Source organism: Sapajus apella, unplaced genomic scaffold, assembly GCF_009761245.1.
Source record: "Sapajus apella isolate SASKATOON/1434 unplaced genomic scaffold, GSC_monkey_1.0 scaffold15, whole genome shotgun sequence".
Lineage (NCBI taxonomy): Eukaryota > Metazoa > Chordata > Mammalia > Primates > Cebidae > Sapajus > Sapajus apella.
In genome coordinates, this window is record NW_022436955.1 from 167144 (window position 1) to 178216 (window position 11073).

Below are 11073 nucleotides of genomic sequence, written 5' to 3' on the forward strand. Positions count from 1 at the left end.
GTGTTCTCATCATTTAGCTCCTACTTTTAAGTGAGAACATGCAGTATTCGGTTTTCTGTTTCTGCATTAGTTTGCTAAGAATAATTAATGGCTTCCAGCTCCATTCATGTTCCTACGAAGGACATTATCGTGTTCTTTTCTATGCTGCATAGTATTCCATGGTATACATGTACTACATTTTCCTTATCTAGTCCACCATTGATTGGCATTTAGCTTGATTTCACATCTTTGCTGTAGTGAACAGTGCTGCCATAAACATACACCTGCATATGTCTTTGTGATAGAACGATGTATATTGATTTGAGTACATACCCAGGAAGAGGATTTCTGGGTTGAATGATATTCCTGTCTTTAGGTCTTTGAGGAATTACTATACTATCATCCACAATGGTTGAACTAATTTACACTCCCACCAACAGTGTATAAGCTTTCCTTTTTCTCTAGAACCTTGCTAGCATCTGTTATTTTTTGACTTATTAATAGCCATTCTGAATGTTGTGAGATGGTATCTCATTTGCATTTCTCTAATGATCAGTGATGTTGAGCTTTTTTTAATATGCGTGTTGGCCACATGTATGTCTTCTTTTGAGAAGTGTCCGTTTATGTCTTTTGCCCACTTTTTAATGGAGTTATTTGGTTTTTTTCTTGTAAATTTGTTTAAGTTCTTATAGATGCTGAATAGTAGAACTTTGTCAGATGCATAGTTTGCAATAATTTTCTCTCAGTCTGTAGGTTACCTGTTCACTCTGTTGACAGTTTATTTTGGTGTGCAGAAGCTCTTTAGTTTAATTAGATCCCATTGGTCAATTTTTGCTTCCGTTGCAATTGCTTTTGGCATCTTTGTCATAAAATCTTTGCCTGTTTCTATGTCTTGAATGGTGTTGCCTAGATTGTCTTCCAGCACTTCTATAGTTTTGGGCTTTACATTTAAGTCTTTCATCAGTCTTTGGTTGATTTTTGTGTATGATGTGAAGGAACGGGTCCAGTTTCAGTCTTCTGCATATGGCTAGTCATTTATCCCAGCACCATTTATTGAAAAGGGAGTCCTTTCCCCATTGCTTGTTTTTGTCAGCTTTGTCAAAGATCAGATGCTTGTAGATATGCAATCTTATTTCTGGGCCCTCTATTCTGCTCCATTGGGCTTGGTGTGTGATTTTGTACCAGTACAATGCTGTTTTGCTTATGTAGCCCTGTAGTATAGTTTGAAGTTGGGTAGCATGATGCCTCCACATACTTACTGACATTTGGTGTTGTCTGTGATCTGGATTTTGGCCATTCTAATAAATACATCTTGATATCTCATTTCTTTCTTAATTTTCATTACCCTCATAACATATGATATGAAACATCTTTTTATAGGCTTATTTGCCATCTATATCTTCTTTGAAAGGGTGTTTCCTAAGACATGCGGCCCATTTTTTAATTCTGTTGTGTTCGTATTGTTGAGGTTAAGAGGTTTTAGTATATATTATAACAGCTTTTTATCTGATATATCTTTGCAAATGTTTAATATCAGTCTGGCTTATCTATTTATTCTCCTCATCATAATTTTTGCATGGCCAAAATCTTTTTATTGGTCCCACTTATCAGTTTCTTCTTTCATGTATCATGCCTTTGGTATGGCATATAAAAAATCATTGCCAAAACCAAGGTTATCTCTTGTTATCTTCCGGGAATTTTATAATATTGTACCTTATGTTTAGGTCTCTGATCAGTTTTGAGGGTTTTTTTGTGTGAAAGATGTAAGGTCTTTGTCTAGATTCATTTTTCAACATGTGCTTGTCCAGTTGTTCCAGAACCATTTGTTGAAATGACTGTTTTCTCCATTGTATTGCCTTTGCTCATATGTATCACAAGGCCTTTCCAACATTGTATTACCTTTCCTCAATGATCAATTGACTATGTTTTTGTGGGTCTGTGTCTGGGCTGTCTATTCTGTCCCATTGATCGATTTGTCTGTTCTTTCACCACATTACTTAATCACTGTAGCTTTATAGTAAATCTTTAAGTTGGGTGGCGTCAGTCATCTGATGTTCTTCTTCTCCTTAATATTGCATTGAGTATTCTGGGACTTTGCCTTTCCATATAAAAAGTCACTTTACAATCACTTTGTCCCTATCCACAAAATAACTTGCTGAGATTTTGATTGAAATTGCGTTGAATTCATAGATCCAGTTGGGAAGAACTGACATCTTAAAAATACTGTCTTTCTATCTATGAACATGAAATATTCTGCTGTATTTCCTCTCTATACTTTTATGGCTTCATATTTGCATTTAAATGTTTATCACCTTTGAAGTGTTCCCAAATGGATATGCAATTATTCCAGCATCATTTACTGAATTGTCCTATAATTTGGGGTATCTTCTTTATCATATTCTGAATTACCATACTAGTTAGACCTATTTCTGGATTTTCTGTTTTGTTTCATGGGCAATGCTATTCATTCACCACAACTGCCTTGCTTTAGTTATTGAGGCTATAAATATAAAATATATTTGGTCTTTGTCCTGCCACATTATTTGTACTGTGTTCCTGTTGAATAATTTCATTTTTTAAATCTTTCCATTACACAGTTATTATAGACTGAATGCCTGTGCTTCTTCCCCACCCCCTACTAACATTTATATGTTGAAATCCGTATCCCAATGTGATAGTATTAGGAGGTGGGGACTTTATAAGATAATTAGGTCATGAGAGAGGAAACCTCATGAATGAAATTAGTATTCTTCTAAAAAAGACCCAGAGAGTTATCTTGCTCTTTCCACCACATGAGGATACAATGAGAAGTCTGCAGTCTGCACCCCTGAAGACAGCCCTCAGCAGAGGCTGATCATGCTGGCACTCTGATCTCAGACTTCAGGCTTTCAGATCTGTAAGATATAAATTACTGCTGTTTATAAACCACCCAGTCTGTAGTATTCTGTTATAGCAACCTGAACTAAGACACTATAGCTTTTATGTGTAGTCTAATATTTAGGAAATAATATTAGAATATTTGCATTCTAATGGTTGCCTTTATAAGTGTAGTATTCTCTTAATTTTCTTAGCTATCTATTTTCCTTAGTTAGTTCTTCATTATAATGAAATAATTATATTTTCTCTTCCTTTCCCTATCATGTTTCTTCATTCTCCCACATAGCTCAGAGATGAGGACACCACTGATAATCAATAAACATTGATTTGCTGTTACTACTTTCTAAAAACAAAACACAACAAAATGCACACACAATGTCAATAAAAGATATTTCATTCTCTTTCCTCTTATGCCTGGATATCCCACACTGGTTTGTCTAGAATTGTCTCCCATTCCTGTTTGACAACATTCTCTCTGACCTAAAGACAGGAATTTTAATGCCTTGGAGATAAAGAAAGGTTGAGTCAAGGCAGGAATACATGACACATTCATATTTCCCTATTACGTCCTGATTTCTTTATTGCCCAGGCTCTGAATCTGGCCTAAAACCAGAGATTAGTGGGAGAAACCAGAACTGAATCACTACAGGGACAGCATTCATCAAATGCTGACATTCCAAAGTGCTGGGTCCACAGGACTGGGAACACAAGTCAGGAAATAGAAGCAAATTTTAGGGAAATACCTGATGAGGTATGAATCACATGGCCTATGGCATCTGCCTAACCTGCATATAGCATGGCCATAGGTCTCAGGGAACAGGATGGCTTTATGCCTGATAAACCAAGGAATTTCCGTTTGGATAACAAATTATAGAAGCATCCCACATATAGCCCACACACATTAAATGTGACAATTCAGCCATATCTAATTAGGCCAGTGATAAGGTAGCCTTGGCCATCATCATCATCGTAAATGGAAAGCACACACCTTGATGTTGCCATTGATTGGATGCCTTTCTGGTGAAGTCTCACTTTCCTCATCTGTAAAATAAAGACAAAACAGGTATGGGTTTCACCAATCTCAAAAGTTTATTTCATTGGTATATCAGAATTGGATTTTTTACATAGTTCAACCATTTTTCATTATGATCAAATTATGTAGGTCATGGTTATTTTAAGGCTCAGAACAAAAATGTCCAGAAAAGTGCTTTCTAAATCATGTGACAGTGGGTAAATGACAAGCATTGTTACTATGGAAGAAGACTTCCCGGTACTTGCTTTCTTTTGGAAAGAAAAAAATTAAACAGTTCTCTTAATTTCTATAAGAGTTGGGTTCATGGAAAGAAATCTTCCACCAACCCAGGGATGTGTGCAAGGTCTGTGGGAACCATGAGGACAGAAGTATTTGCTTTACAGGAATCAGGATCTGAGCAAGGTGTCTTGTATGCTCACAGGAAATCCAAGCCCACAGTAATTTCAGGTGACAGCCAATTCATGGGAGGCTCTGAGGGCCTTAATTAAAAGGTCGTTTTTTTCTAAAGTAAAATTATTCAACTCAGATAAGTATTCATGAGCTGTTCGAACTGACTGATGCATGCATTTCTGCCTCTAAGGAATGAGTAACAAAAGATATTCATTAGGCAAAGGTAACTACACCTAATAAATATCCCAGACCACTCTTCCCATGCCCACCTCCACCTCTTGTATAGAATCTATCTTTAAAGGAAAAATGTCTAGAGATAAGACTCAGAGCTTTGGATCCACCTGCTTTTTGGAAAAATTTTCTAAGTACCTTAGTTATACTGCATCCTTTCTCTTTCCCTTCCTAGAATGAATTATTCATTGCCTAATCCACAAATTCCACCCCTCTTAGATGGCAGGTCAGCATGCTTTTTCTTAAAGGGCCAGGTACCAAATACAGGCTTTGTAGGCCATATGATCTCTGTTGCAACTACTCAGTTCTATGGTTGTAGTGCAAGAGTTGCCGTAGACAACATGTAAACAAATCAGTGGGGCTGTATTCCCTCATAATAGTATTTATGGACACAGGAACTTGAATTTCATATTGTTTTTACTGGCCATAAAATATTCTTCTTTGAATTTTCTTTCAACCACTTAAATATGTGAAAACCATTCTTAGCTTATGGGTCATACAAAAATGGTAGCAGGCCAACATACTTTGCCAACTCCTCCTCTGTCCTGTGAGCAACTTGAGAGCAGGGCTGAATGGTAATCATGTCACTATCTCTTAAGGCTGGGCTTCAGTGCCTGACATCCAGGAGAGATCCAAAACTGTGGAGGAAGAAGTGAGAGACAAAGGCCATGGAAAGCACAGCAGATGAATCCATCACACACAACAAAAAAGTCCTTTGTGTGGTTCAGAGTGGGTACCAGAAGGGAGAATGTATGGTAGTAGGGCTATTCTTCTCCCCTGATATTTTTTACATCAAATGTGTAGGAAATTTTCCACACCAGTTCTCGGTATCCAGCAATTCAATTCAATTCTGACACTATATAGCTGAAGTTAGCATCAAATCCTACAAGTTAAAGGGCTCAGTCCCACAAGAATGGCCCCACTTCGGATACCAATCGCAAGTCCCAGGCCCCCTATGCTCCTGACAACCAAGTGTAAACTGGGAGTTTCCAAATTTGCTAATTCATGTTGGATCATTTGCTAGAATGCCTTACAAAATTCAGGAAAGGACTCTAGTTACATTTATCAGTTTATAATAAAGAATACAAATGAACAGCCAGATGAAGAGGTACATAAGGTGAGGTCTGGAAGGGCCCCAAGTATGGGAGCTTTTGTCACCATGAAGTTGGAGTGTGCCCCTCTCCCAGCATGTGTGTGTGTTCACGAACTCAGAAGCTCCCCAGTCCCATATTTTGGTTTTTATGGAGGTGCCATTATGTAGGTTCAGTTGATTAAATCATTGGCCGTTGGTGATTGATCCAATCTTCATCCCTTTTACCCTCCCTATTGGTTGGGCTGGGGGAGGTTTGAAAGTCCCAAGCTTCTAATTAAGGCTTGGTCTTTTTGGTGACAAGCCTTCTAGGGTCCCACTAAGAATCACTGCATTAGAACAAAGGTGATTCTATCACCCATATTATTCAGGAAATTTCAAGGGCTTTAAGAGCCTTGTACCAGGAATCAGGAACAAAGACCAAATATCTTTCTAATTATGTCTTAAATATCTAATAACATCACTTTGGAATCAGAAAGACACCTGTGTTTGCATTCCAGCTCCACCATTTCCTGGTTTGGCCCTGGGCAAATAACTGCACATCAGAGTCCATTTTCTGCAGTAACAGAAAAAAACAACTAATGGTGGCTTGAAACTTATCAAGAAACATGGGCATAGGGGTTTCAAGCCTGGTTCAGTCGCTCAACATTGCCACTGAGATCACAGATCACACCCTCTTTCTTTCTCCTACTCATTGGCTTTTTATCTCTGTTTGTTATCGGTGGTTGCCAATGGCTGTCAGAACTGTAAGCATCACATCCACCATGTTCAAGCCAGGAAGAAGGAACAGAGTAAGTACCAGCTGTCTCCTCTTATGTCTCCTCTTATAGCATAAGAGGAAACCAATGACCTACCTAGAACTCTCGAGACTGATGTCATTTATATTCTCATTGTCCAGACCTGGGTTCCATGGCCACCCTTGTTGTAAGGGAGGTTAGTCTTTATGGTGGTTAGCAAGGGAGGAGGGAATTGGGAACACGGTGGAGGGGGGGAGGGGCCTTAACGGTGTCTGCCTCACAGATGTGAGACGTGAGAAGTGAGGCAATGTGTGTAAAGCATTGCACATAAGCACTCGGTCAATGGAAGCTGCTATTATCAATAGGACTAACCTAAATATTTTCAAAATCCTAAAACATTATCTCTACACTGCCAATAAAAAAACTGCAATTTCTCAGATGAAGTTAGAAAGCCTCACACGTTCATTTCATAATGCCAATAATTACATACATTAAAAGTGAATGAAGATTGAAGTAGAAGAGAGAGAGAGAGAGAGGGAGAGAGAGAGAGGCTGTGTGAGAGAGAGATATTCAGTTATTGATGTATAGCATTCCATATTACATAGAGCTACATACACACACAGACACACACACGCGCATGCACGCGCATGCATGCATTAAGAATAAATGAGTAAAGCCAGGTGTTGATAGATAGGCTCTGCATTCTGAATGTTAAATTAGATAACTCAGGCACTTTTCTCAGGCTCAAATCCTGAGTCATCCTTCTCCCTCTGTCCTTTCCTTTCCCTAGGCAGTCAGAAAGTTCTGTAGATTTTGCACTGCAACATGCCTTCTATTTGTTCTCTCTTTTCCATTGCCAAAGTGCAACCTTTATCACCTCTTGTTCAGACAATTGCAGTAGGCTCCCTAAGTATTCCCCTGTCTCCAATCATTCTGCCCCCTACCAAAGCAATCCATTCTCAATTTCTTGTCAGTTATCTTCTTAAAGCAAAATTCTGACCATGCCATTTCCTGGCTTGAAAACCTTTAATGGTTCCCGATTGCCTACAAAGTCCCGATGCCTCAAATACTATTCAAGGATGTCCCTACCTGCCCCCAAACTCCCTTTCTCACCTTCTCATTTCCTTACACACTCACAGTCCAGCTTACTTAGAAACTATTCCTTATTCTCTCAGCAAATGCCTCCCCTATGCTTCCTGCATTTATCTTATTTCACACTGATCCCTCTTTGCTCTTCTAGATCCTACCTTGAGGGATGATGGTAGCTTCCACTTTAGCCTACACTGAAACTCTGTCTCATGGAAGATTACAGAGCACCCAGAATTTTATAGACCATAATTTGTGCAAAATTATCTGATTAAATCAATAACGCTGTCAATAATTCCTTCCGATGTTTCTCTAGTCCTAGGACATTTAAATGTGCTGATGACTGACAATTTAAAATTGAAACGTTCCATCAAATGAGCTGGGAAGGAGACAGTTGATTCAGGACAGCAGGCTCAGGATCACGACTGGACAAGGAAGAGACCTGCTTGCAGCTTGGCTTGGTTCTCTCCCTCCCTCTAAATAGAGATGTCAAATGAGCTTTCACATAGCAGAGAGGCATGTACTCCATGCTGCCCCAAAGTGGGAAGGAGGCTATTATTGTTGGTTCCAGGCACTATACTGGATGTGCCATTTTGCTGCCCAGTTAACCATTTTGCAGATATCTCTTGAGGTAGGCATTCTTATTATCTCTATTTTCTATCAGAAATGAGAGATCCAGAGGTGAGCAAATTCTTTTTTTTTTTTTTGGATGGGGGGTGGCTTTGTGACCCTCATCCTCTCCCTCTCCCTCTCCCTCTCTCTCTCTATATATGTGTGTGTGTGTGTGTGTGTGTGTGTGTGTGTGTATATATATATATGTATGTATATATATATATACATACATATATATATGTGTATGTATATATATATAATAGCACTTTAGGTTCTGGGGTACATGTGAAGAACATGTAGGATTGTTGCATAGGTACATACATGGCAATGTGGTTAGCTGCCTCCATCCCCATCACCTATATCTGGCATTTCTCCCCATGTTATCCATCCCCAACTCCCTACCCCCCACTGTCCCTCCTCTAGCCCCCCTCAACAGACCATAGCGTGTGATGCTCCCCTCCCTGTGTCCATGTATTCTCATTGTTCAACACCCACCTATGAGTGAGAACATGTGGTGTTTGATTTTCTGCTCTTGCGTCAGTTTGCTGAGAATGATGGTTTCCAGGTTCATCCATGTCCCTACAAAGGACACGAATTCATCGGTTTTTATGGCTGCATAGTATACCATGGTGTATATTTGCCACGTTTTCCCTGTCCAGTCTATCATCGATGGGCATTTGGGTTGGTTCTAGGTCTTTGCTATTGTAAACAGTGCCATAATGAACATACGTGTGCTTGTGTCTTTATAATAGAATGATTTATAATCCTTTGGATATATACCCAGTAATGGGGTTGCTGGGTCAAATGGAATTTCTATTTCTAGGTCCTTGAGGAATAGCCACACGGTTTTCCACAATGGTTGAACTAATTTACACTCCCACCAACAGTGTAAAAGCGTTCCTATTTCTCCACATCCTCTCCAGCATCTGTTGTCTCCAGATTTTTTAATGATCACCATTCCAACTGGCGTGAGATGGTATCTCAATGTGGTTTTGATTTGCATTTCTCTAATGACCAGTGATGATGATCATTTTTTCATATGTTTGTTGGCCTCATATATGTCTTCTTTTGAAAAGTGTCTGTTGATATCCTTTGCCCACCTTTGAATGGGTTTTTTTTTTTTCTCATAAATTTATTTTAGTTCTTTGTAGAAAAAGAGATATTAGCCCTTTGTCAGATGGCTAGATTGCAAAAATTTGTTCCCATTCTGTTGGTTGCCAGTTCACTCTCATGATTGTTTCTTTTGCTGTGCAGAAACTCTGGAGTTTAATTAGATCCCATTTGTCTATTTTGGCTTTTGTTGCCAATGCTTTTGGTGTTTTGGTCATGAAGTCCTTGCCTATGCCTATGACCTGAATAGTTTTGCCTAGATTTTCTTCTAGAGTTTCTATGGTGTTAGGTCTTATTTTTAAGTCTTCAATCCATTTGGAGTTAATTTTAGTGTGAGGTGTCAGGAAGGGGTCCAGTTTCTGCTTTCTGCACATGGCTAGCCAGTTTTCCCAACACCATTTATTAAACAGGGAATCCTTTCCCCATTGCTTGTTTTTGTGAGGTTTGTCAAAGATCAGATGGTTGTAGATGTGTGGAGTTTCCTCCAAGGCCTCTCTTCTGTTCCGTTGGTCTATATCTCTGTTTTGGTACCAGTACCATGCTGTTTTGATTACTGTAGCCTTGTAGTATAGTTTGAAGTCAGGCAGCATGATGCCTCCAGCTTTATTCTTTTTGCTAAGAATTCACTTGGATATGTGGGGTCTCTTTTGGTTTCATATGAGGTTTAAGGTGGTTTTTTTCCAGTTCTGTGAAGAGGGTCATTGGTAGCTTGATGGGGATAGCGCTGAATCTATAAATTACTTTGGGCAGTATGGCCATTTTCACAATATTGATTCTTCCTAACCATGAACATGGAATGTTTCTCCATCTGTTTGTGTCCTCTCTTATTTTGTTGAGCAGTGGTTTGTAGTTCTCCTTAAAGAGGTCCTTTATGTTCTTTGTTAGTTGAATTCCTAGGTATTTTATTCTCTGTGTAGCAATTGTGAATAGCAGTTCTTTCTTGATTTGGCTCTCATTAAGTCTGTTACTGGTGTATAGGAATACTTGTGATTTCTGCTCATTGATTTTGTATCCTGAGACTTTGCTGAAGTTGCTTATCAGTTTAAGGAGATTTTGGGCTGAGACGATGGAGTCTTCTAAATATACAATCATGTCATTTGCAAATAGAGATAATTTGACTTCCTCCTTTCCTAATTGAGTACCCTTTATTTCTTTTTCTTGCCTGATTGCTCTGGCTAGAACTTCCAATACTATATTGAAAAGGAGTGGTGAGAGAGGGCATACTTGTCTAGTGCCAGATTTCAAAGGGAATGCTTCCAGTTTTTGCCCATTCAGTATGATATTGGCTGTGGGTTTGTCATAAATAGCTTTTATTATTTTGAGATACGTTCCATTGATACCTAGTTTATTGAGAGTTTTTAGCATAAAGGGCTGTTGAATCTTGTTGAAGGCTGTCTCTGCATCTGTTGAGATAATCATGTGGTTTTTGTCTTTGGTTCTGTCTATGTGGTGGATTCCGTTTATAGATTTGTGTACGTTGAACCAGGCTTGTATCCCCGGGATGACGCCTACTTGATCATGATGGATAAGCTTTTTGATGTGCTGTTGCAATCGGTTTGCCAGTATTTTATTGAAGATTTTTGCATCTATGTGCATCATGGATATTGGACAGAAGTTTTCTTTTCTTGTTGAGTCTCTGCTGGGTTTTGGTATCAGGATGATGTTGGTCTCATAAAATGATTTGGGAAGGATTCCCTCTTTTTGGATTGTTTGGAATAGTTTCAGAAGGAGTGGTCCCAGCTCCTCTTTGTATGTCTGATAGAATTTGACTGTGAACTCATCTGGACCTGGGCTTTTTGTGGTTGGTAGGCTATTAATTGCTGCCTCAACTTCAGCCCTTGTTATTGGTCTGTTCAGGGTTTTGACTTCTTCCTGGCTTAGGCTTGGGCGGGTTCAAGTGTCCAGGAAGTTATCTATTTCTTCCAGGT

General features: G+C 39.0%; 1 long non-coding RNA gene across 1 annotated transcript; it reads right to left on the reverse strand.

The window, feature by feature from the left end:
• Nucleotides 1-2708: 2708 nt before the first annotated feature.
• LOC116555403 lies at nucleotides 2709-5330 on the reverse strand. The gene is made up of 3 exons (XR_004270521.1): nucleotides 5035-5330; nucleotides 3845-4368; nucleotides 2709-2873 (listed from the first exon to the last, which is right to left on the reverse strand). It is a non-coding gene; the product is annotated as an uncharacterized LOC116555403 (long non-coding RNA).
• Between the last annotated feature and the right edge of the window lie 5743 nt (nucleotides 5331-11073).